This window comes from Ictidomys tridecemlineatus, chromosome 4 (assembly GCF_052094955.1).
Source record: "Ictidomys tridecemlineatus isolate mIctTri1 chromosome 4, mIctTri1.hap1, whole genome shotgun sequence".
Classification (NCBI taxonomy): Eukaryota; Metazoa; Chordata; class Mammalia; order Rodentia; family Sciuridae; genus Ictidomys; species Ictidomys tridecemlineatus.
Genome location: NC_135480.1, coordinates 84,967,917 through 84,993,047, shown reverse-complemented (window position 1 = coordinate 84,993,047; position 25,131 = coordinate 84,967,917). Strand labels below are relative to the sequence as shown.

Sequence of the window (25,131 nt, the reverse complement as noted above, 5' to 3'; positions counted from 1 at the left end):
CAAGTGATTTTACACATTGTGCCTGTAAACTCCACAGGGAATACTTCTCATTTAATTATTAATGTCAACTGCCTTTGTTTATAACTCCTGTGATTATCTGTACTTGTTAGAGTTCCCTCCTTTGGTGAGTTATTTCTCTCAGCATCTTTTGCTAGCCAGAACCTAAGGGAAATAAGGATTTTCATGAATATTTAATATCTTTGTCTAATGCCATTTTTATAACAATAACTGGTATAGCACATTAATATCCTTAATTTCTTTTTTCCCTGAATGATAGAATAAGTGTAAAAGAATATAAAATTCTAACACTGAACTTTCTGTAAGAATTTGACAAATACATATTGGAAATTTCTGTCCTATACAAGCAGTTTCAGATTTTTGGGGTGCTAGCTGTGATTCTCTTGGCCAAAGATGACTCAATTGAGAAATAATTGCCCAGTAGGTTGATGATTTTTATACAATAACTGCTTTCTTGGTGTGAACCTTCTTTATTGACTTAGGCATCCAGGTTATGTCTATCTTTAAGGAATAGCTTAAAAATATAGACAAGCATTCTTCCCCTTACTTACTTACAATTTAATATAATTATACTAAAATAGGGAGTCTCTTGTTAATTCTTCTCCCTGAATAAAGCTAGTTCCATTTCATTGATATTTTAAAATATATGCCTTGGTAGTCTTTTTAATTTCATGGATATGGATCACTAGTAGAGAAGAAAGTTAAAAGCTAATAATGGCTGATTTATTTTTAACTACCTCTCATCAGAAAGAAACTTTCCACTGCTTTTTATTTTGTCCTGAATAAATATCAGAAATAAATACAATTTAAAGCACAAAAAATGGCCTCATAGATAAATTTTACAGTTTAGAACATTTTTATTATTTATAAACTGTTCTTTACCAGAAACGGAAAAAAAAAATAAATAAAATAAAATGAACATATCCCATGCAGCAACTGAAGAAACTCAAAGTTTGCTAGAACTATAATTATAATTCATGAGAATAGCATATTTGAATAAGTTAATTTTCATTTCATAAGAAAATTGTCCTTCCTTGAATGTGAGTCCTGTGAATGTAATATAGTTTTGAGTAAACTTGAACTTGTTTGATGAGCTTCTGCTCATTCCCGTGTCCCCCCAAATTGTCCTTCCTTTCTCTATTATCAATGTCTCAGTATTCTCTGTTGTCTTAAACATTTAACATCAAAAATGCTAATACGCCTGGAGCGCTGTGTGCTATGCATTAGGAATGTTGAAGAGAAAATCCACATACATGTGTGCTCCTCTGCATTCTACAGACACGGAAGGGAAACATCACAGAGAGCCACCAGCAGGATGCCGTGTAAGTGTTACATAGAGAAAGAGCTATGTAAAGAAGAGCTGATTCCTAAAGATGGCAGGAGCTGGGAATAGTAGAGCAGGATCTTCAATAAAATGGCAAGGCAGTCATTGGCCTTCTGGTGGTCTCACCACCAGAGGAAAGAGGGTAAATTTGAAACAGGTTCAGGCAAAGCCTCTCTGATAAGATGTTGTGTGGGCTGTTTTGAAAGAGTCTTTACATGTATACTCCAGACATTTTGTTTCCTTAATCTCTAATATAAATGAGGTAGATTGGATTTGATTGCTAAGAAACCCATTTTATATTAAAAGCTCTTTAGAAAAGAAAATGTGTGTGTGTGTGTGTGTGTGTTGTGTGTGTGTGTGTTCTCAAGCATCAATACTTGGTTCTGAGGGATTAAACACACAGAATACCACACATTCTTATGAAACAATGTGCTATGGTTTGGATCTCAAATGTTCTCCAAAGACCAATGTATTGAAGCTTAACTGTCTTCCTGTGATGATATTGGTGGAAACTTCAGCAGGTGGGAGCCAAGTGGGAAAGAATAGGTCATTGGGGGCATGCCCTTGAAGGTCCTCTTCTCCCTCTTCTCTCTCCTTGCTTCCTGGCATACCAGGAGGTGAGCAGCTTGTTCTACCAAATGTGCTCCCTGCCATGAGGTGCTACTGCTTTGTCACAGACCGGAAATCAGTGGACCAATCAACTATGCATTAAAATTTCGAAAACCATGAGCCAAAACAAATATTTTCCTGCTTATTAGTTGATTATGTTAGAAATTTTGTCTAAGAGAAAGCTGACTTTTTAAATTCTCTCTCTCTTCCCTCCCCCAAGGGGGAGGGGAAGATACCAGAAATTCAATTCAGGGGCACTCAACTACTAAGCCACATCCCCAGCCTTATTTTTTTCTATTTTACTTGGAGACAGGGTCTCACTGAGTTGCTAAGCACCTTGCAGTTGCTGAGGCTGGCTTTGAACTCACAATCCTCCAGCCTCCACCTTCCTCGCCATTGGGATTACAGGTGTGTGCCACAGCACCCAGCTTCTCTCTTGTTGATTAAAGTAAAAAGTATACGTAACAATCTCAAAACTCTGAATATGTGAACCTTTTATATGCTTTCCTTCAAAACACATTTATCCTATGACTTTAAGAAAATTACTATATCAAACTAATAATGAAAGGTAATTTATCACACATATTAAATTTCTTCTAGATGCCAGATTAAATTATAATCAGTAAATAAATGTCACCTTAGTAAATCAGAATGGTATGTATTTAGAAATGCCTTATTGGAGATTAACAGGTAAATATAACACTTGTTGTTCACAGAGAGATTGAAAAGCCAGCAATACTAATTTGGAAACTACCAATCAGAAACATATTTTAAAAGCCTTCAATTTTTTTAAAGAATTTGTTTCAGTGCTTAGAATATATACCCATTATCACATGTGATATGTAAAGACCACTGATTGGAATGACCTATTTCTCTGCATTTCTCTGATTTATTGCAGTTATTTGTAAGCAAAGTATAATAAGTAATCATTGTATCAGGTTTCAGTTACAAATTATAAAGAACAAATGCATTGTGGGGTTGATGGCCTGAACAAGTATTTAAAAACATCACACCTTAATAGAGCTAGTTATATGCTATATAAAATAAATGAGGTAATAATATATTATTGCTTAACTACAAGTTAGTCTTTCTCTTAAAGATCCGCAAAGGAGACCTCTTTCAATGACATGTGAAAACAGAGAGAGGGGAGGGATGTTTATTATAGACTACTGACTTCTCCCCAGTTCTATATGGGGTGGTGCCTTATGGGCAATTGTCATATAGCAGTCAGAATTATATTTTAGAACATAAATCAGATTGTACTGTATTTCTGTGTTTTGCTCTTAAAATATAACCCCAAATAAGTAATATTGTTTACAGGGCCATATGCGCTCTGATGCCACCTTTCTGTCTTCAATTTCTAAACATCCTGAACTTACTTCATTCTCAGACTCAGTTTCTTGCTGATTTTTAAATAGGCCAGGCATTCCTGTGTCTTCTTTCTGGACATCTCCAAAATCACTCCTTTTTCTACCTTACAGTTGTAAATCATCAAAAATTGATCCTTTAACCTTCTAGAGGCCCTTCTTGATCCCTCTCTTTAAAGCAAGCCACTTCTTGCTAGCCCTGTCACCAATTTTCCCTCTTATTTTTCTTCTTAGTAATTTTTGGTATCTAAGGTTACACTTTTATCTGTGTATTTATTATCTTTTTCTCCTACTGAGTGTCATATACATGTAAGTAATGATGTCTGTCTCATTTATCTTCATAGATTCAACTTCTAGAAAATGATTGGCATTCAGTAGGCGTTTATTTACTCTATTTTAGATAACAATTATTGAATAAACTGTAGTCTACAGTGAGCACATTATTTAGTATAAGAAGAAAGATACCACTGTTTCTCATATTTCTGTAGCACTTGTAACATTGTGCTAAGCCCTTCACTGTCCAACTTCTAGTAATGTCTTATGAATAAAGATAATTTATCCAAGAAATTTTATAGATATTTACCTAGTAAAGACAGAGTTGGGGTGAGAACTCTGTTAACCCTTAAGCTGTCTCATCTCACACAGGATTCCCAGCAATCCCCCCAACAGTCTCTAGAGCCATTTTATCTGCCCTAATTGAGACTAATTGAGTTAATAAAAATATTTAAAAACAACTCAAACATGCATACCTTTAATGTTGTCATCTGGCTAATTTTTTTTTATATTCCTAGACAAAAGAGATTGAAGATGAGGAAGAAGTGATATGAAAGGGAAGAACAGAGGAATCAATCCAAATCAGATTTTCATATGTGCATAGGAGGATGTAGCACAGTAGGTCCCAGCCTCAGGTGTATCTACAGGACACTAATGAAAAAAAAATGTAAATTGTAAATGGATTGAAGAGGGATAAGTGGAGGGGAGGGAGAGGAACAGTGGTGGGGGCAGGGAAGTGCTGAGGACTGAATTGGAACAGGTTATGTTCCAAGCTCTGATTATGTCAGAGTGTATACCAGTATTTTATATAACTAAAATGAATTTTTAAAAAGGAGTCTTCCTAATTAGGAATATTTTGGTGGACATATTCTCACTTTTATTTATTTATTTCATCCAAATACTCTTACTATTGTATCTTCATAATTCTAGGATTTTCATAATGCATATTTAAATAACACAATTACGACTACATGTACAATCTGCACAAACAGACTTTAGACACAAGCACACCGAATCTTGGTAAGCATATAACTTACCAACTTACAATGAGGTAGCTAGTTAATGATAGAGGTAAATCTGCTTAGATGTGAACATTTCATTTGTTTTGAGTTATTTTTATTTATGGAGGTAATAAAGGATGTTAGTTATTCTGGCAAATTGGAAAAGTAGAGGTTAAATAAAAATGTCTCTATTCCGTTTGTATATGTCAGAACTATTACATGAGATACTTGGGTATAAATTTTGGTGAAGGAAATAAAATTATGAAAGATCTCTTTTTTTTTTTCTGGAAATTGTATGCTCCATCTCAACCAGAAGTTTTCCCTGAGGCTGGAGCTAGTGGCATCTTTGCATGAAAGATATCTCTTAAGGTATGTGTAAGGTCAGAATAGAGTTCACAGAGAAGGAATATAAAATATGCTTTTGACGGGAGTTGTGTTCTAGATAACCTTGATGTTCTCTAGCTCAATGCACCTGGGCAAATCAATAGACAATAGGATGCAACAGAGATGTAGAAGAAATAAAATACAAATAAAAATGTGTGTTTGTGTTATAATTGCTATCATATATCTCTTGAAGGCCAAGCAACAGTGTCAGGAAGTGGGTAGACAGAATTTGGGCTCTTAAGTATAACTAGACTGAATTATGATACTGTGAACCACAAGGAAACAAATGACAGTTCTATACCCTGACAAGATGCTCTGGGATGTAGCAGGGAAACTGAGTTCACCATTGTTACATGTTTTAGAGATATACTTCATGATTTTCTATCGTGTGTTGTTTAGCATAGTGAAAATCTATTTTTCTCATTCATTTTAATCTAAGATCAAATTTTGAACCCAACAGAACTTGCCCTTGTGGAAGAAAATCCAGCAAGAATTTAATAAAGAATAGCACCAGTCTCCTGAGACATTAAGTCAACTTTATCATTGCAGTTAAAACATAAAAGTAGAGAAAAATATAGTTGACGATTATTTATGGCTCAGTAGTTTACTTAAGTCATGATTAGAGCTGGAAAAAAAGACAATTACTTTAGAAATCAGCCATCCACAAAAGGTCATGGTTCCCATCACCCAGGAACTGACACCAGGACAGGGTCACTACACCTGCCACCATGTAAAGACAGACAGGCCTTGTGCCATGTTGGGATCCAGAGAACTTGTCCATGGCCAGGTGGTAATAGATTTCTCTTTCTATTAATTTGAGAACTGTATCTAATAACTAAACTTCCTTCTTAAGGCAATATTCAAAATACTATAAAGTGTTTATAAACACATTAATCAAATATTTAGGAAGAAAAAATTAAACCACCAGAAGTCAAAGCTAAATCAGGGCAAAAGTTTGAAAATTGAAGTTAACTTTTACTGTTAGGTCACTTCCCAAATTCTGATAAACTTCACGATGATGTTCTTGGCTACTCTGAAAGTAGATACCTAAACATAGGTTCTAGATCCCCACGGGTGGACATTCAAATAGGAGAATCCAAATGTGTAGTTCCCAAATAGATCTCTCTCCAGAAAGAAATTCTACTCAGAGAAAAGTAAATTAAAAAATTCAGTCTTAAACTGTGGATTTGGATGGAAAGGCAAAAGAAAATCTGAGTGAAAAATTCATAGTCAATATTTACAAAACATATGAGAAAACAAATCTCTGTGAGAGTTGAGAGAAATAATGAACGTCAGAATCAATCTGCAAAGACTTCAAATATTTGACTTTTCAGACACACACATGCATGCACACATACATATATATACATGGTCTTTAAAAAAATAAAAGAATTGGTACCATGAGAAAGAAAAGAAACAAGAGAAATGAAGAAGTTATCTAGAAAGAATTCCAGAAAGGCAAATAGAAAGTTAAAAAAGAAGATGAACAGAACAAAGGTTTTAGTGAGCCCATAATTAAGTATGTCTAATTATATTTCTAGAAAAAGAGAGAATGGGTTGAGGCAATATACAAAGATAGAGATAATTGATAAAATTTTAAGAAACTGATAAAAGTTAAGAATTTTAAGATTCATGGAGACCAGATTTAAAAAACAAAACAAAACAAACAAACAAACAAAAAACCACCAAGAAGGATGGATACCCACGCAAATCATAGTAAAAATGCAGAACACCAAAAAACACAGGGTAAAATAAAACAAAAATCCAGAAAGAAAAAAGAGAATCAGCTATAAATTCATGAAAATCAGACTCAGTTAACTTCTTGTTATCAATGATGGGCTGTGGAGAAGAAAAAGAAAAAAGCTATGAAATGCTTTGAGGAAATAATTATCAAAAATCAAAAGGAGGTCATAAGCCTGAGGTTCTCTGTGTAATATGAACAACAAACCAGAACTTGGAAACAATTTTTTATAACTGACTTTAAAAAAATGAGCCTCCAAAAATGATCTCTTTTTTTCTGGAAACTGTATGATTGGTTCCTGCAATCACAAAGTGCCCAGCAGGTGATTGGTTGTACAACTAGATACCTCCCCTCAGACCATATCCAATGGAGGAAACCCCTGGTTGTGACCAATCCAGTTTTCTGTACTCTGCCTCAGAACTCCCTCACTGATCATATTACCAGAACAGAGACCTTTGAGTCTGCTTTGGTTTTGAGGGCTGCCTGATTTATGAATTGTTCTTTACTCTAATAAATTGTTAAATTTAAATGGTCTAAAGTTTTTTTTTTCTTTTATCAATTTATAATTCTAGACCAAGTGAAAATTTCTTTAAAGGATAAGAGAGAAAATATCTCTTTATAGTGAACCAAAAACTGAAGTTTCTAAAAGTAAATTCTTATTGGGAAAAATAGTAAATGATATTCATCAGATATAAAGAAAAAAATAATTGCAGAGGTAATCTTTGAATGTGCAAAGGGATAAAAGCATTACTCATGTATAAAATGCTTAATATATGTCAGAGGCTGTCCTAAATACTTTTCTATAGGAATTTATTTAACACAAAGAATACTATGAGGTAAATCTATTATTCTCATTCTACAGATAAACAAGTCGAGGCACAGGGAATTTAAGAAAAATTTCCAAAGCCACACAGCTATTGAGTAAGCTAGGAATTAATATCTAGACAGTTAACTTTCAGAAGCTATGACTTTAACATACTTCACTATCTGAAAGAACAGTAACGAAAAATGTGTAGTGATCATCTTTACAAATAATAATAAATAGGGTAAAATGTAATAAAAGTGTAAAGCTAAAATCCATTAAAATAGTGGCATAAAAATCAGGGGAGAAGTGACTGACATTAAATATTTCAATAGTTCATGTATTATGCAGAAGGGAAGCAAAGCTATTAACTTTAGTTTTTTGCAAAACATCTGTGTTACAATTTCTAGATTAACTGATGGAATAGAAATTTGTCAAAAAAACAAATTTATATTCTTCTTAAATCTTTATCACCTCTCACTATTTTAGAAAGAAGAAAGATATTAAAATTATATACTTAAAACTCTTTTACACAAAATTTAGCACATCCCGCAACTTTCTATCTCCTAAAAAGAAAAACCTACATTCTTTAGTCAGCCTTAGAGGACACAAACTATGCATCTTGTTATACCTTCTACTACTCCACCTTAAATATTTTGTAGCCCAGGTTATCTGAAACCTAATTTGTCTTGTATATCTTCCGTGAAATGTTCGCATTTGTATTCCTCAGCATATAATTTCTTATTTCAAAATATCTATTTGTGGAAGGAATGAAATAAATGTTTAAATTGCTTGGTCAAGGGGAACTGCAAAGACCTTCATGCAAGAATAGATTTGGTACATCCGGGCTGCAGAGAAAAGGCTAGCATGGCTAAACTAAGCTAATGCCTAAGAGGAGGGAGTAAGAGTTCAAGCCTTAACAGGCTAAATTGCAAATCGTTGCTAGGTCAGAGAAAGGAGTTATTATAAATACCATCATAATAAAAAAAATATTAGTACCACAAATTAATTTCTAAAATTCTCATATACTTTTTGTTTTTGTCAAGTAATGTACACTGGAACAAATGACACTTCATTGTTACAAACTGAACAAACAGATGTGAAAAACTGATGGGACTTGCCTAATGCTGTGAGTAAATAGAAGTCAGCATCAGAGTTAGCACTCCCATTGTCTGGTTCCTGAAGAGATCTAAATAATACATGCACCTTGCCTCTTCCATTCCCTACTGAGGAAAAAATGTACTCTAAGTTCAAGTTGTTGGAGAACTTAAGAGAGAATATTGGAATATATTTTGGAAAGTTTCTAAAAATGAGCCAGGGTGTCTCAATGCTTAAAATCTGGCAAAATGAAGAAAGGGTCTTGGGGAGGACCACTCTGTAGCTTCTGGGAATGTGGGGTTGGATATCTGTACTCTGGAAAAGGAATCTGTGAACAGAGAGGAACTAGCTCCACACGGGCAAGTAAGTCAAATGAATTTTGACTAAAAGAGTTTAAGTCTACAGTTTTAGGATTACATACTTTACTGAACAAGGAGAGGTAGTAAAATTTTGAGATAAATAAACTTTTTTTCTGATGACTTGGTTTCTAAGAGAGAATTCCAATGCCTGGCAGGTAGGTAGAACAATGCAAAAAGGAAACCCAAAGGATCTTGAGTTCTAAAGATTTCCTTGCATGACAACACAAGTCCCAAACTTATTTGAGTTTTTAATATTTCTTTAATTTAATTAAATATGAAAACAAGAATCCTTTGAAAACAGTTAAATAATTGCAATTGTATTCTGGGTTTAATTGGATTTTTTAATGATTTACTTAAAATTTGACCTACATTGGAAAATTGGCATTTTGAATCATTATCTTCATCTGGCAGTTGAAACCACAGGACTAAATTGCATTTAAACAGGCACATGGTTAAACTGGGAATTATAAATAATTCCAAGGCAATGTTTGAAACTGCTAAAGCAATCCCCTCAGGAATCATGTATATTTGTGTTTTTCTATTTTATATTAAATCCTTTTGCCTGGAATGTTCATATTCTGTAAAGGCAAGGCAAACAGAACTGAAAAAAATTTAAATGACAAAGGAACAAAAAATATATAATACTGTTATAAAATATTGGGAAATTTTATTTGGAATTATAAGACTCTGGAAGTATGGCTATATTGTTGATCAAAGGACTCATAAAGAAATCTCAATGAATGAAAAAGACTGTAGGGATAGACAATGGGGAATTTCATACCTTGAACTTGGCTACTATTGATTTCTTTTTCTTTCACAAAGTAACTACAAAGTATTGTGATCAAGTAGATAGGGACTATGGAAAAGTAAGGAAACCTGAATTCTGTTCAATATCAAGTCCCAAATTAACTACCTCTCCTTGCCTTAGTTTCTTTAACCTATTTCCTATAAGTACCAGTCTTTCCCAACTATGAGTGACATTACTTGATTCATTAAGTCCTTTGAAACTTCATAGATAAAGGTGTCTAAATGCTACACATTGCTACTTTCAATCAGTAAATGACTTTAAAAATTCTTAATATTCAGTTTTTTATTTTAGAAATGACTTCAAAACATTTACTACAAAAAATAGCTATTGATTTTTCTAATCCCTAATCTACCTACAAAAGCATATCACAATTTAATTCCATTACTAACACAGTACCTAAATAGTCTGAAAAAATAATTGCACATTATACTAAAAGCACATCTAATTTACATGTTTAAATATTTTTAAAGTTGCTGATTAGAAAATGTTCCTATATTTGGAAAAAGTTTTAAGGTTAGATATTAGATATACCTATTTCATTTGTTATATTGTATGTAATAAAGCAACATTAAATACTTATTGTGTATCTAAGTTCATTTTGCATTGATACATTATTACTTTTAGAATTAGCTCACATAATTTTGAAATGTCCCTAGTCTCTGAGAAATAGTATACCTGATTAAGAAATAATGCTAGCCAAGTTAAGAGTCTGACTTCAGTATTAGAAGCACAAATAGATGTGATGGTCAGCATAGTCATCCATCACAAAGAACTCCCTGACAGATACCTTGAATGTTTTTCATAAGAGTAGAAGGTATAAGGAATTGGTGACCATAGTAAATTGGGCAGTGACCTAAATTTAAGATATGCTGCATAAAACTAATGGAGACTATATTTTGCTGTTCTTTTACTCTTGTTCATTTGCAGGATTTATTTTATTTCCAAAGTCTAAGAACTATATATTTCAACTTTTGAATGCTGAGAAATACGATGTTGTAGAGTCAAACTGAGATTGTGATTACCTGGGAAAGGAAGCTAGCTAACATTTCAGGAGTGGTTTTTAAGAATTCTACTTCCAGATACAGAATGAAGCACAATAACAAGTCCTAGCAATGTTTAATAGGGTTGGCCATATAATGCATACCAGACTTGTCACAATATGAGGCCTTCATTCACAAAGGGGAACCTGTGGCCTTTATGGGGCACCCTTGAAGATAACACCACTCTGAGATTCTTTTGAAGAACAATTTTTAGTTCATTTGTAAGAACAGCAATCAGCTAACAGCTTCCAATTGTTAGCTCCTGCAGGATCCTCCTCAGTGTTGGATGGAACTGAGTTTGGTATGGTATAAGGACCTGGCCATTCTGCCTAATGGGAGACTCTATAGCAAGACAGTCTTTGTTCTCCAAGTACATATTGGGTCAGCCTAAACCATTGGTCTCAACCAGAGGTAATTTTTGCCTCCCAGGACATTTCTCAATATTTGGAGATTTGTATTTTTATTGTCACAACTGAGAGTATGCTTTTGGCATCTAGTAGTAAGGACCAAATGGCAGTAAAGATATCAAGTCCTTCTGAGTCAGCTATAATTTGCTTTTCTAGACTTTGTTCACATTTCTTCTATATAGGCCCTAGTTTTTCATTCATTCCTCAATGAGCAACTGAGTGTACATCACATACCCATATTCCGTGCTGAGCAGATGAAACAATGAGAAAGGAAGATACATCCCCTAAGCTCAAGTTACTCATAGCCATTGAGCACTACTGGCCCATTTTTGAGCTTAGGATGCTTCTTTGTCAAGCTCCTTCCAATGAGTGTATTTCCCTTCTTGCTCCTTAGTCTAGTTCTTTTCTTGTTTCAAGTCGCATGCCTATCAAGAATATTTCCTTGAGTTCCACCTTAATCTAACACTTTCTTGTACCTTTGTAGCACTTTGTTCATATTCCAGTTTTCACCCATGTTGTGGTAGTATGGCAACTATGAATCATCTCCTATATTGAGCTCCTGGAAGATATAAGCTGTATCTTTTCTGTATTTGTTTCTCAGGCTCCCAGAAAAGTATGAGGCATACCTAGGCACTCAGTAAATTATCACATTTGAAATGTTTATGCTCAAATTTTATCAAAGGAAAAAACAAAAGTCCTAATGTCAAACATAAATTGTATGCATTTTTGTTCTTTTGTTTGTTTTGTATCTTGAAAATTCAATATGTTTTATGTTCTTGGACATTTCTCTGTGCTGTGCTGACTTTTGTGGGTTTGCCCAACATAGAAGCCTTTTGCCATAGTGACATAGGAAGCATTTGTAATATTAGTGAAAGAACTTGAGATTTGTGAGAATACACAACTGCTCAGAAATAATCTAGGATTCAACTATAATTTATACCATCGAGATTACAAAAATATCTGTTCTTTAACATCTAGTGTTTCCTTTAAAGTTTATAGACTTCTAAGATTGTTGTAATATTATAAAATGATGTTTAATAGCAAAATGATGTGATAAACAACAATAATAATATTTACATATTAACTAGCATTATAAAATTCACTTTCAAATGAACTATAACATTGTGATAAATCGTAACAGCAAATTTACTAATTTAGACTTTATGGTTATTTAAACAAGACCTGGTATTAAGTTCCAATTTTCTGTGAATAAAGTCGGTGTTTTTTTTTATTGTAAATATTGTGATGCTGGTCAAGTCGCAGAGGTATTTTTTCACCTGAACAAATGACATTGTGATATCAGACCTTATAAGGTTGTTGATAGATTTTTACAAGTGAAGCAGATATGATTGTTTGCGTTTATAATATTCAGAAGGATTGGGGTAAATGAAAAAAAAGGAGATGATCCTGGTAGTATACCCTTCATAATATCAGTTAAGTATATTGCTTAGTACCTAAGCCTTAATGCAGGGAGCCATCCACAGACTATAAGATACACCCTAAGTGGGTTCTTTTAGTGTAATCTGGGTTCATGTGCTTCATGGAGGAGACTTCCAAGTAATTATTTTTTAGGGGGAGTATCAGGTATTGAACTCAGAGGCACTCAACCACTGAGCAACATCCCCAGCCCTATTTTGTCTTTTATTTAGAGACAGGGTCTCACCGAGTTGCTTAGGACTTCATCAAATTGCTGAGGCTGGCTTTGGACTGGAGATTCTTCTACCTCCACCTCCTGAGCTGCTGGGATTTACAGGCATGTGCCATTGCCTGGCACCATGTAATATATATTTTATAAAGTAAAACATATTGCTTCATTTAGACATTAACATTTACTTTAAAAAAATGTTTCCAACTATAAATTTCTGATGATAAATTAATTGTATTCAGAAACTATGTATTTTTTGAACAAGATTAATCATTCTTAGAAATAAGGGGTCCTTACAATGGGCAAACAGTTGGCTTTAAAATGTAGTTGCAAAGCAAAACAGCATTTGTTTCAATTACTTCAAGCAGTACCCACATTTCTAAAATAGCTATGGTGGTTTAAATGCTAGTAATTTTGTTCTTAGCCATTTTCCACTTGAATTACTCCAATACGTTTTTAAAACTGCCATGCTGAAAGATATTAATGATGCAACAAATTGACTAGTATTATAGGAATGTATCTGTTATTTTTATGAGCATATTTAATTGTAAGTGTTTCTGTAGGTTTCTAATTAAAATCAGTAGTAAAAATGATGTCTTCGTGCTTAAGCCTGCATTTTTAGACTAAAACATACCTCATAATTAGCACTAAAATACAGATAGTTCAGAAAGATATAATGCCAACACATTAAAGTGGATTGGAAAACCTATTATTAGTGTGATTATTAACAAAGACCTTGTCAGCAGAGGAAAAAAAAAAAACAACAAACAAATAAACCACTGTAGGTGGAATACTCGCTACTTCAGTTTCTTTCACAAATTTCCTGATATTGTAGACTAAATGTTAGAGAGATCAGGACATAAACGGTGGTATAATTCCAACAAAAAAAGTTTATCAGTTCCAGTGTATTTAACGTTGCACATTTTAAATACTGTCTCAAGATTTTATTACAGACTCAGTCTAAGAGGTAAAAAAACCCAACACAGTTCTGCAGTCTGGTGTGACAATTCACCAAATAATGATCTTTAACTATTTTTACTCAGTATTAGGCAGCCACCAATTAGAGCACTAAGTTCCTAGAGTCTCTAAGGGCAGTTCTACACTTCACATTTTCAGTGGCAAATTGTATTTGACATTTAATTTAAAGCCCAAGACACCATAACGTGAAATCTTCTTTGCCATTAATGACAAAGCATTAGGGTGGCCTCCCACCTCCCGTTGCCTAGGGCTACCTCTGGTATTTCCCAGAAGGCTGTGTCATTACTGCACATCTCACCCACTGGGAGTTTGTTCCTAATGCACAAGTGAAATCTAAACACCAGGCTCCTTCCTGGAGGCTTATCATATACTTTTTAGAGCTGTTTGTCAATATAAAACCAAGGACAGTGACAGTCCAATGGGCTAAAAGCTATTAATCAAATTTCTTGCTTTTGTGGTGGTATTGGTTATTGTTTCATTTTAAAAAAGAATAAAAAGACATGGATAATTTTTGAAAATATGAGAGGGGTTAGTTCTTAGTTATAAGAATCCCCTCCATCATTTATAATCATCATCTATTATAACCATTCAGTATCTAATTTTCTTTTGAATTATTTCTTTAGTGAATTGAGCTATTTACTGGTGATGCAGTTAAAATACAGACTTTGGGAAGGGCAGCAGAATACAACAGACACTAGTATGGCAGTATGTAAAAAAGTGGATGTGTAACCGATGTGAATCTGCAATATGTTTATGGGGTAAAAATGGGAGTTCATAATCTGCTTGAATCAAATGTATGAAATATGATATGTCAAGAGCTTTGTAATGTTTTGAACAATTAACAATAAAAGAAATTATTAAAAAAAATACAGACTTTGAAACTAGACAGACATGAGTTCATCTTCTGATTGTATTGTCTACTAATTGTGACTCGGATTTTACCTAATTTCTTTTTTTTAAATTTATATATGACAGCAGAATGCATTACAATTCTTATTACACATATAGAGTATAATTTTTCACATCTCTGGTTATATACAAAGTTTATTCACACCAATTCGTGTCTTTTTACCTGTACTTTGAATAATAATGATTGATCGTCACATTCCACCATCATTAATAACCCCATGCCCTCGCCCTTCCCCTCCAACTCCTCTGCCCTATCTAGAGTTCATTTATTCTTCCCATGCTCCCTCTCCCTATCCCATGTTCATCTATTCCTCCTATGCTCCCTCTCCCTATCCCATTATAAATCAGCCTCCTTATATCAGAGGAAACATTTGGCATTTGGTTTTTTGGGGATTGGCTAACTTCACTTAGTATTATCTTCTCTAAAGACCATTTGCTGATATGTGAAAGGAGGATACACATATGTCTACAAACCCCAGATCACATCTCCTCAAGCAGCACGGGGTGGTGTTCAAGAACTCCTGCCCTGCAGTGGGATCATCCAGTTCTAAACCTCAACTCCGCCCTTTTGCAGTAACTAAACCTGGGAAAACATGTAAAATCTCTAAGTCTGAGTTGCAATAGCCACTAGCCATACTTGACTACTAAGTATTTGAAAGGTAATTATTGAGCTATTCTAGAAATATATAAAAAAATGAAGACAGTATGAAAAAGAATGCAAAATACTCCAGTGCTTTCACATTTATTATATGTTGAAAGGATTATATTTTGAATTATATGTGTTTTTAATTTTATAAAATGATCTATTATAATTAATTTTACTTATTTCTTATAGCTTTTTTAAAAGAGTTACTACTAGAAAACTTATATGTAGCACATTCTATATTTCTATTGGCAATGTTTCCTAAACCTTATTTTTCTCATCTGTAAACAGAGTTGATAATACCTTATCCAAGGGATTTATATGGATATTGAAATTACTATGTAAAAATAAGCATTATTCCAATGCTTCCTCAACATAGTAAACCTAAGTAGAGCATTGTGTAATTCTTTTTCTCTCTCACATGGCAAGAAGATCAAATGTGAGGTCCTTCTTGCTACATTATTTGGGGTTCATATCCTTAAAATAGGACTTAAAAGATTGTACTGATTATCTGTAATTTTCCATGTTACAAGCTACTCTAAAAATTTAGTATTTTATTTACTTTATTTATTTACCGGTCTGTCTTCAAGACTCATGAGATCAGAGAACATGTGTTACATAACCTCTTAGGTCCAGGATGGAGCTCTCTATATTTTTACCAGTTATGAAATAAATATAATTTTCAGAATTTTCAAAAATATTGTTTTTTAGTTATAGATGGATATAATACCTTTATTTTATTTATTTATATTTATGTGGTGCTGAGGATCGAACCCAGTGCCTCACATATGCTAGGCAAGCACTCTACTGCTGTGCTACAACCCCAGGCCCGTTTCCAATAATTTTAATATAAACTATGTGATTAGTAAGTATTTTCTGAAGAAAACACTGGTATTTAATAGTAACTATAAGTGACTAACAATTCTATGAAAAGATGCTTTTTGTTTTGTTTTACTCATTTGAAGGCTAGGTTATCTATTCAAATAATATCACAAATACAGGAAGAGAATAAGTCGATAGCTATAACCATTTCATGAAAAAAATGCTACATTTAAATATGTAACTACACAGGATGGAAGATAGTTATTACCGTCACTGAAGTTAAATTTTTACCAACAAAATGATTCACTTATATTTTCTTTCCCTTATATGCATGCATAGACCCATGTTCTTTCTTTCGCCCCCTACCATTTATGTATAAATTAGCTTAAAATGTGACTGACACTATTATTTTTGAAAATCCAGCAACCTACAAACTATCAATATTAAAGACTGAATTAATAAAAATTCCCGATTTTTTCTCTTTTATATTCTAAAAAGGAGGAATCAAATAAGAAACAAGATTTTAGTGAATTAAAAACAATTCTAGAGAACATCATATATTCAGTGGATTGAATTAAGTCTGCTTATTTGGAAGATCTTTTCCACAGGAAAATTGAATGCAATCTAAAGGTAGAGCATGAAAAGATAGACGGAGAATAGCCTTTTATAATGACTGTGTAATGTCTTAACCACATATAAAACATTTCTACTTTGCTGCCTATCCCGTTTCAATTAAATCTCCCTACTTCAACCCGACCCCACACTTCCCTAAAGCTGTGCATGAGAACCTCCTGGGGAATTTTAAGACATTCCCATGCCCAGGCCCCACTCTAGACCAATTGAATCAGAATCTCTAAGAGGAGCTCCCAGGTGATTCTAATGGGGTCCAAATAGATTTGGGAAATAGTATTTTGAGGTCCCATTTATTTCTTATATTATTAAAGCAGGAGAAAATGGAATTAATGTGTCTCAGTATTAGAAGCTCAATTTCAGGAAGGTTAAACCTGAACTTTAGTCTTCTATTCTATCAAACATTTATCTCTCTCTCTCTCTCTTATCCTCCAAATTTAGTTTCTTCATAAATCCTAATAATTTTTTTTTCATTTATCCATCACTCTATTGCTATAATATTAGACCTAGCCATTATTATACTTTTGTCTGGACTACTAATAATTCCTACTATCAGGTCCTCCAATATTGGCACTTGTCCTCCTCCAGTTTGATGTCTGCACTGCACTGAGAGTAATATTTCCTGGATTCAAATATAATCATATCATCACATCCATATAATCCCTTTAATGGCTTTTGTATTAACTCAGACCATATATATTATCACAGCATATGACATTCTACATGATCTGTCCTTCAACATGTAGCTAGCTCTCTTTCTTTCCTTTACTCCATCCCAGCCCCCAGCCTTCTTTCTGTTTACTTCTCTGAACACAACTAGCTCTCTTCCAATATACTTTCTTTTCTCATGCCTTGCTAACACCAGGACTGCTTTTATTTCCAACCATCCTTGTATTATAATTGACTTACCACTGCCTGGCCACTGGAGAATGGAAACATGTATTATATGCCTTGGAATTACACTCTTCCTCTTCAGACTGGTAATTCTAATCTATGGTTTTAAAGTCTTTAGTGTGATCACTGGGATATTCATGGTATTCACAGTCATGAGGTTACTGGGATATTATGTAACAACCTGTACAGTAATATATAATTAACATGTTATTGTAATAATATGTAATGAAAATTCAAATTCTTTATATATTTTATTTCTATTACAGTATATTCTTTATTCTCTAAATAAGTTAATATACAGTATATATGTATATGTAAATATAAACTACCATCTACTCAATAATAATCTACAGCATAAATTACTCATTGAATTTTTCTATCTGTGCCCAAGTTATTTGATTTGTAGAAAGCATTTTTGTCATCCTTCATTTAAATCTTCTGTCATGAGTTAAGTAAAGTGTTAAACACTATGGTTTAACAGAAGAAGCCAGATAAAACTCTGAATAACAATCTCATTTTAAAAAATGGCCATTAGTTGACAGTATCAATAAACAGAGAATTTTTCTTTACATCAACAATAATATGCTTGGTACTGAACCATCTTTAGCTACTACTAATTTAACAGCAATTATTTTAACTTGATTTTAACCCTGACAACAGAATGAGAATTTTACGTATTCCATAGTTATATTATTGACTAACTCACAAAAATCATTTATTGCAACATCTCATTTAATTAGGCTTCATTAGTTCTTCAGTAGAGAGATGGGAAGTAGCACAGCATGCTAGTTTTCTCTCATGTATATAATAAATTTATTTTGGTTTTGGTCAGGAAGGCAGACATATGATAGATTTTAACAGACTTGGCACATTATTGGTAATAATTAACAGAGATGGTGAAACAGGGAACTTTTCCTATCATCCAGAGTTGTAATCTCCTCTAAAACAAATCAAAGTCATTTTTTCCCATGTGCATGAAGCTGAGTGATCCCTAGATCCTCAGCTATCCTCATTGACACCCCATCTTCTACTCTTTTGGTTTCTCCCAGCTGATATTCCACGGAGGCCAGAATTTCTATCCAACATTAGCAGTACAGGACACGTGGCATGGGTACAGCCTGTAGACATTTGGCCTTAGGTAAACTCCAGAGCATGTGCCTCACCAGTGACCAGGGACTTCTTTTTGTGGAGTTCCCACTGCTTTGGCCAGATTGTGTGTATACTGTTCATTCTAATTTGTTCTTTTTGTAGAGTTTTGTTTTTATAGTTTATTTGCTTTGGGGGCTTTGTATTTGTTTACTTTTTTCATTCCTAAATGTAATGGACAAGTTTATTTTAATAATCAAATGCTTCCCCACTGTCATTTCATTGAGCTCTTGCATTTCAAGTTTTTTATTGTGTTGTGTTTATATAGTTGTGTTTCTTAAGTCATGGTAAGATGTTTCGTGTGAATTTTCTGTTTTGATGCATCATCATTGTAGCAAATATTCCTTGGTATTTTTATGCTGATTCTTTAAAATTTCTACACTGCTTACCAATGAATCAGTAGGATCTCCTGTTCCAGTTCTTTATGGAAATCTCCTTCAAAGATTGGGTGACTTTTCTTTTCCTTTTTCATCCTTTGCATCCCTGAAATATTTGGTCATTTTATGTGCCCATTTCACTTTCTTCCTATCTTCTTCCTATGCAATTTCTAGTTAGTTTTGCCTTTTTTCTTTAGATCCTGAAATTCTTGTTTGGCACAAATGAGGAAATTATCCCCATCACAAATCTACATTATGCCTTTGTGAAGTGTATTTTTATTGGCATTTCCTTGGCAGCTATACTGTGATTCTTTCCCTTTCTAGGCTTCAGTGTGAGTCATACAGTCAGAATGATATATGCCTTCAAATTTCAGTGAAAATAGAGAACATGTTTACCTTGCTGCTTTTATATATAAAATATGTAGTACAAGAAACAAGTTACTATGTTTCTCTTTCATGTTTTTATGGAAAGTTTTGGGATTTAGTTTTACTTTCAGTTCCTTTGTACTATTAAATTTATTGCAATTGGTCAAGACTTATTTTAGAATTTTAAAGAAACTATATTTTTAAAGGCATAATACCAAGATTTTTAAGAGAGCAATTACAGGAAGAGATTGGAAAGATGTTTAAATCAGAAATAGTATTAATGTCCCTCATTTCTGTACTCTGGTAGTTTCTTGAAAGAAATACAATGTCGATCAGTCAAACACCCCTCAGGACACCCTAAAGACTACAGGCATTAGCTCTGCTGAATAAATGTTGGATTATAATCCTTGCACAAAATCTCAAGGCAAAGCAGTCATAAACTAAACTACAATCAATAGATAAACCAGTGAGTGAGAGAAGCATTTAACCTGAAAGCAAACATTCAGCTTCTTCAGACACACAGCCTTCCCAGGGCAGACAGGCAGCTTTACTTTTGGTTAAAAGGGCAATGGATCTCAGGAGACAGTTGAGATGTTAATAGGCTTACAGTGAGCACATAGGTAATTTGGTACTTTGTATTTTCCTCGCACATGCTTAATTACAACTTCACAGCCTGTTTGTATAATCACATCCAAATGTGGAAATGGTATGAAGATTTCTCTCAGTGACTAAAACATCAGAGCAGTTTCATGATCTTGGAAAGAGAAATTGAAACAGACATGTGTTTATATGTTAGTTGAATTTTACAGACTATGGAATCTTACAGCATCAAGTTCACTTTGGAATGGGAACACAGGCCCTCATGACGTATGCACAGTTCTGTTGTGAAGAAATAAGAGGAAGCACAGACTTAAACACATATGGCAATGCCCTTTATATAGTAAGGGCTAAATAACTGCACACTGTCCTTAGTGCAGCGTTATGGCATCTCAAAGAATCAATCATCACAACTTGAGACAATATGCTGAAGTTTCTTTTGTTGATCAGCTCTAACCTATATTTATGCATTAGTGTTACTGAAGCCACAAGCAATAATAAATAAATAAATATATAAATCCCTCAAACCCACATTTTTTTTTTCAGCTATTCCTGCATAAAACCATTTCATTCCTTTGTAAAAGCAGTTCCGGACTTCTCTGCTTAGAGATTTCAGTAAAAAGCATGATTTCTGAAATGAAGTCATCTAATAAATTGAATGAGGTATTTTGGGCTGTTCTAAGTATCAAAGGAGACCGCACAGTAGCTGGTAGGTCTTGGACCCCACAAGTAGATGTGTAAGTCAGTGTGGGATGAGCTCTATTTTGAAGCATGTGAAGGAAAACCACACGCTTTTTTTCTTTTTTCACATATTTTGCTCCACATACTTTCACTTATTATTATTAAATCAAGTTATTGGCAAGACAGAACCAGACTCTGCTGTTAACAGATAAATAAATTCTAATGTAGCCTTACAGTTATTTAAAGAGAATTGGAACATGTCTCTATTATCTAATGAATTGAACTCAGTTATTACTTCAAAGCAAAAAAAATGTTATTTGTATAAGAAATAAAACATTAAAAAATGAAAGTATAACAGCTTTTAAAGGTACAATTGCTTTGATGTAATTACAATACACTCATTCCTTTTGTTTATTCCATGCCATCAGGTTCTTTGTGTGTATTTGTGTTCGTGTGTGTGTGTATTTGTGTTCGTGTGTGTGTGTGTGTGTGTGTGTGTGTGTGTGTGTGAGTGATGCCTTCCAAAACAGTAAGATTGGTAATAGTCCTGTTCATATTGTACTTAGGGGACATGTCTTGGAAAAGTGAAACTAAACAAAACTAACTAAACAACAAAAAATACCAGAGCAGTTGTGCCTCTTGTTAGAATTCCATGATTCAGTCTCCAGTGACTTTATTTGCTCTCTGCCCGGCTACTGAAATGACATTCTCGTGTTCTTGCAAAATGGACTCACTACTTTACTCACTATACTACTTGAGCAGATCTAGGCTTTCCCTCAAACATTGTTAGCTTGTAGCTTTTATCTTAATTTCCCTTGTGCCCATTAGAAATATCCCCTAATCACTCATTTGTCAAATAAGGTTAACCATCCTTTAAATGATATCAGATCATCCTAATTCTAAGTGAATTCTGCATCTTTAAAATTTCTCTATTGTTCATGTACAGCATCCAGTTGCACACATTAACTAGACCTTGTGTATTTCATTATCATTTCACATATATTAGAAATTCCTTGGGGACAGGGACTATTGTACTTAGTAGGCACTTACAGATAATCAAAAAACCTAAGACATAGCAGCATCTACAAGTTCTCTTAAATGATCTGTAGAGTTTCTGATGGTTGTTTTGTATTAAGTTTTGCATTTTCAGAAAGTCTAGTCAGTCTTTGTTGATTCACTAGTTCTATTCATTAACTAGTGTTCTTGAAACTATTTTGATCCTTCTTTAATTTTTATAGCAGTTGGATGAGAACTAGACAAAGTCTTCCTAATGTTAAAAGCATTAGCTTCCCTTTTAAGTTAACTTTTATAATTAATAATGATAATACCATGGGAAAATCTGATGCAATCTGTATATGTTAAACAGGATTTCTATGCATATGAGACATTTCAACTAATACTCTTTTCATGTGTGTGCTGCACTCTAAAATGATTCAATTAAGTCCATTTCCTTTGAAATGTTCACTTACTTTTAAGGAGGCCTGATTATTATGTTCTGAAAGCTATTTGATCATAGTGATTTTAAAACTAAAACTGGGGAAAATAATGAAAGCATTTTAATATTTATATAATTTTCTATATTTTTATTGAAAGTATAAATATACCTAATGGATGAGAGTTATCATGTGGTTTATCTCCACAAACACTACAAAAGGCTTTCATAGTCTCTCAGTGGTTTTTTTTTTGAGATTTAATTTTAATTTAACAAACTAGATGAAAATATTTAGGATATTATATCTACACATAGGCAAACATCAAACACTGAACAAGAAATAAGCATGTAATTTTACCTTTAATTTAAAATGGTCATCTTATTGTAACACAAAACAAACTTGAGTAATCAGAAACTGTAAGAGCATGGTCAGGAAAACACCTCTAAGTAGCCATCTTCTATCTCCAGAATGAAGCATAGTCAGGAGTGACTCAGATCAAAGGATGTTACTCGACGTTTTCTACTGTTCACTAGAGCAGGTTCAGACAAAAACTGCTCCTCAGGAAATTTTGGAAAGATCATTTACATCCCATGTGTTTTTATGTTGAAGTTATTGAGAAGAGATATGTATTGCCTTATTTTAAAAAATTCCTTGCTCTTTCTCTGTTTCAGCACTCAAATTTTATCTTTGGCACAGCAGGGCTCTAGAGAAAAGGAATTATGGAGTCTAGGCTATTCAGACAATGTCAAATGTTAGAGTTAGCACTGACTGCCTACACTCATCCAGCTTCTGATAAATTTTAACGTGCCTTCAAAGACAACAAAAATATAATATACAAACAACACTGAGTATTGTTGAATCTATACCACATCAAATTTAGCCTTTTTTTTTTTTGCTAAACTCTGTTTCTTCAATATGTGCTAGGAAGAGTGAGACAGCCAGACAAGACACAAAAATAAGCAAGGGTTGTATCTTGAAAAGCATGTAATCTAGACAATCATATATCAATATGTTCAAAACTAAAGTGTGGTAAGAGCAATACCGTGAGGTAGGCTCAATATATGCAGGTAGTAGTACAGAAAGAAGGTATGTCAACTGGCAAAAGTAGTAGCCTTTGAAAGATGAGAAAACCTTTAAAAGGTAAAGAAGTGACAATCATTTCAGGCATTGAAAGAAAAAAAAAACCCTAAAACTATGAAAGGTTGCACGTTTAGAACATAATGTGAAAGATTAGTTAATGCCAGAGAGTGAATAAGTATCCTGGACTTCATTGGAATTCATCAGGGAAGCAGGGAGAGGTAATTGAAAGGTGTTAAGTGGGAGCATGACCTAATCAGGTCTGTGTAGAAGGATGATGCACGCAGCTGATGAAGGATGGTTGTAAGTGAAGAGTTTGGCAATAGGAGGGCAGTTAACCAGCTATGAAAGTAATACTCAAGTATTTTAAAAATATCATCAACAACAATAAAAGATACATACCACCTTAAACAGGAACATTCCTTAAAAATTAGCAGCTGGAAAGTGCCATTTTAAAAATCTTCATTATTTACAACCTTAACCCTATCTTCCTCTGATTACAATAAAAGCAGAGAGCAAAATTTGATATGATAGGTGATCTACTGATAGTGTTATAACATGCTAAATAATTCATTTAAATAGTGCAAATAACTTAGGTTTTAAAGTTAATTCCCCTAGAGAATTAAAACAAGTGTCTCTTTTCTTTTTTCTTTAAACTCCTTTTGTGAAAATACTTTCCCAGTATATCCTTATTTGTCCCTTGTGCTATAGTAGAATTCCCTAAGCATATTTGAAAACAATATTTAGTATTTTTATTCTACAGTATTATTAATAAAATAACCACTTAGTTTCCAATATTTCAAATCAGATTGGGTGGCCCGAGTTAATGATCATCATTTGGTAAAAATAGTTCATTTATATTCTAATGATGACAACTTGCTGTAACTTAGCAGGAATATAGCCTTACTCCACTTGAAAAAAAGAATTATTTCCTATATTGTGTTATTCCTGTTGCCTCCAAGTTTTAGGAAAAGAGATAAAAAGGAACCATCTCCTCTCCTTGGTGTCTGTTTCCCCAGGTGTGATTTCTTATAATGTGACCTGTGCCTCTGAGCCTTTGGGCCTGAAATTTTCAGTCTCATCAAAGACTATTTTCTATTCTTGATTTTCATTATTCAAGGTTTAAATTCTTAGTTCTCATAAGGATACTCACAGGAGGAAATTTATTGCAAAGATAAAGAAATGGCAAATATTTCTACATTTTGAGCATGTTGCTATTTTTCCAAGTAACACACAAATTCAACCCCAGCTAATTCATATAGGAATATACTGAATTGATCTTGTTCTAAAATATCCCCTTAAAGGAAAGCAAAAAATAAATAAATAAATAAATAAATAAAAAGGAGGAGAGAATTGCTGATGCTCTAGCTCTTTTTGTCTGTTAGAAAAGATTATTAGCATCCATGGCCAACAATAACAATAAGAAAAGCAAGTGTACTCTGTACCCATTGTTTAATGAGCAAAAAGGAGAGTGCTACTGATGATAGGAAATAGCAAGACAATTTAAGCATACTACATTCATGAAAGTCATGTTTATTGTTTTGTGTTTTGGTTTTGGTTTAGTTTTTGTATATTTTGAATATTTCCTTTAATCTAAAATAAAACATGAACTCACCTTTTTATTCATCTTTTAAAATATTTATATGTTGAGTAGAATTATTATTTCATTGTTCCTTTTTGAAAATTATAAGTGAAATCAATG

At 33.4% G+C, this 25,131-nt stretch overlaps 1 protein-coding gene across 3 annotated transcripts in view; it reads right to left on the bottom strand.

The window, feature by feature from the left end:
- The window catches only part of Cntn5 (contactin 5), a 1,189,809-nt gene that overhangs the window by 709,319 nt on the left and 455,359 nt on the right, over positions 1-25,131 (bottom strand). The window lies entirely within an intron of this gene.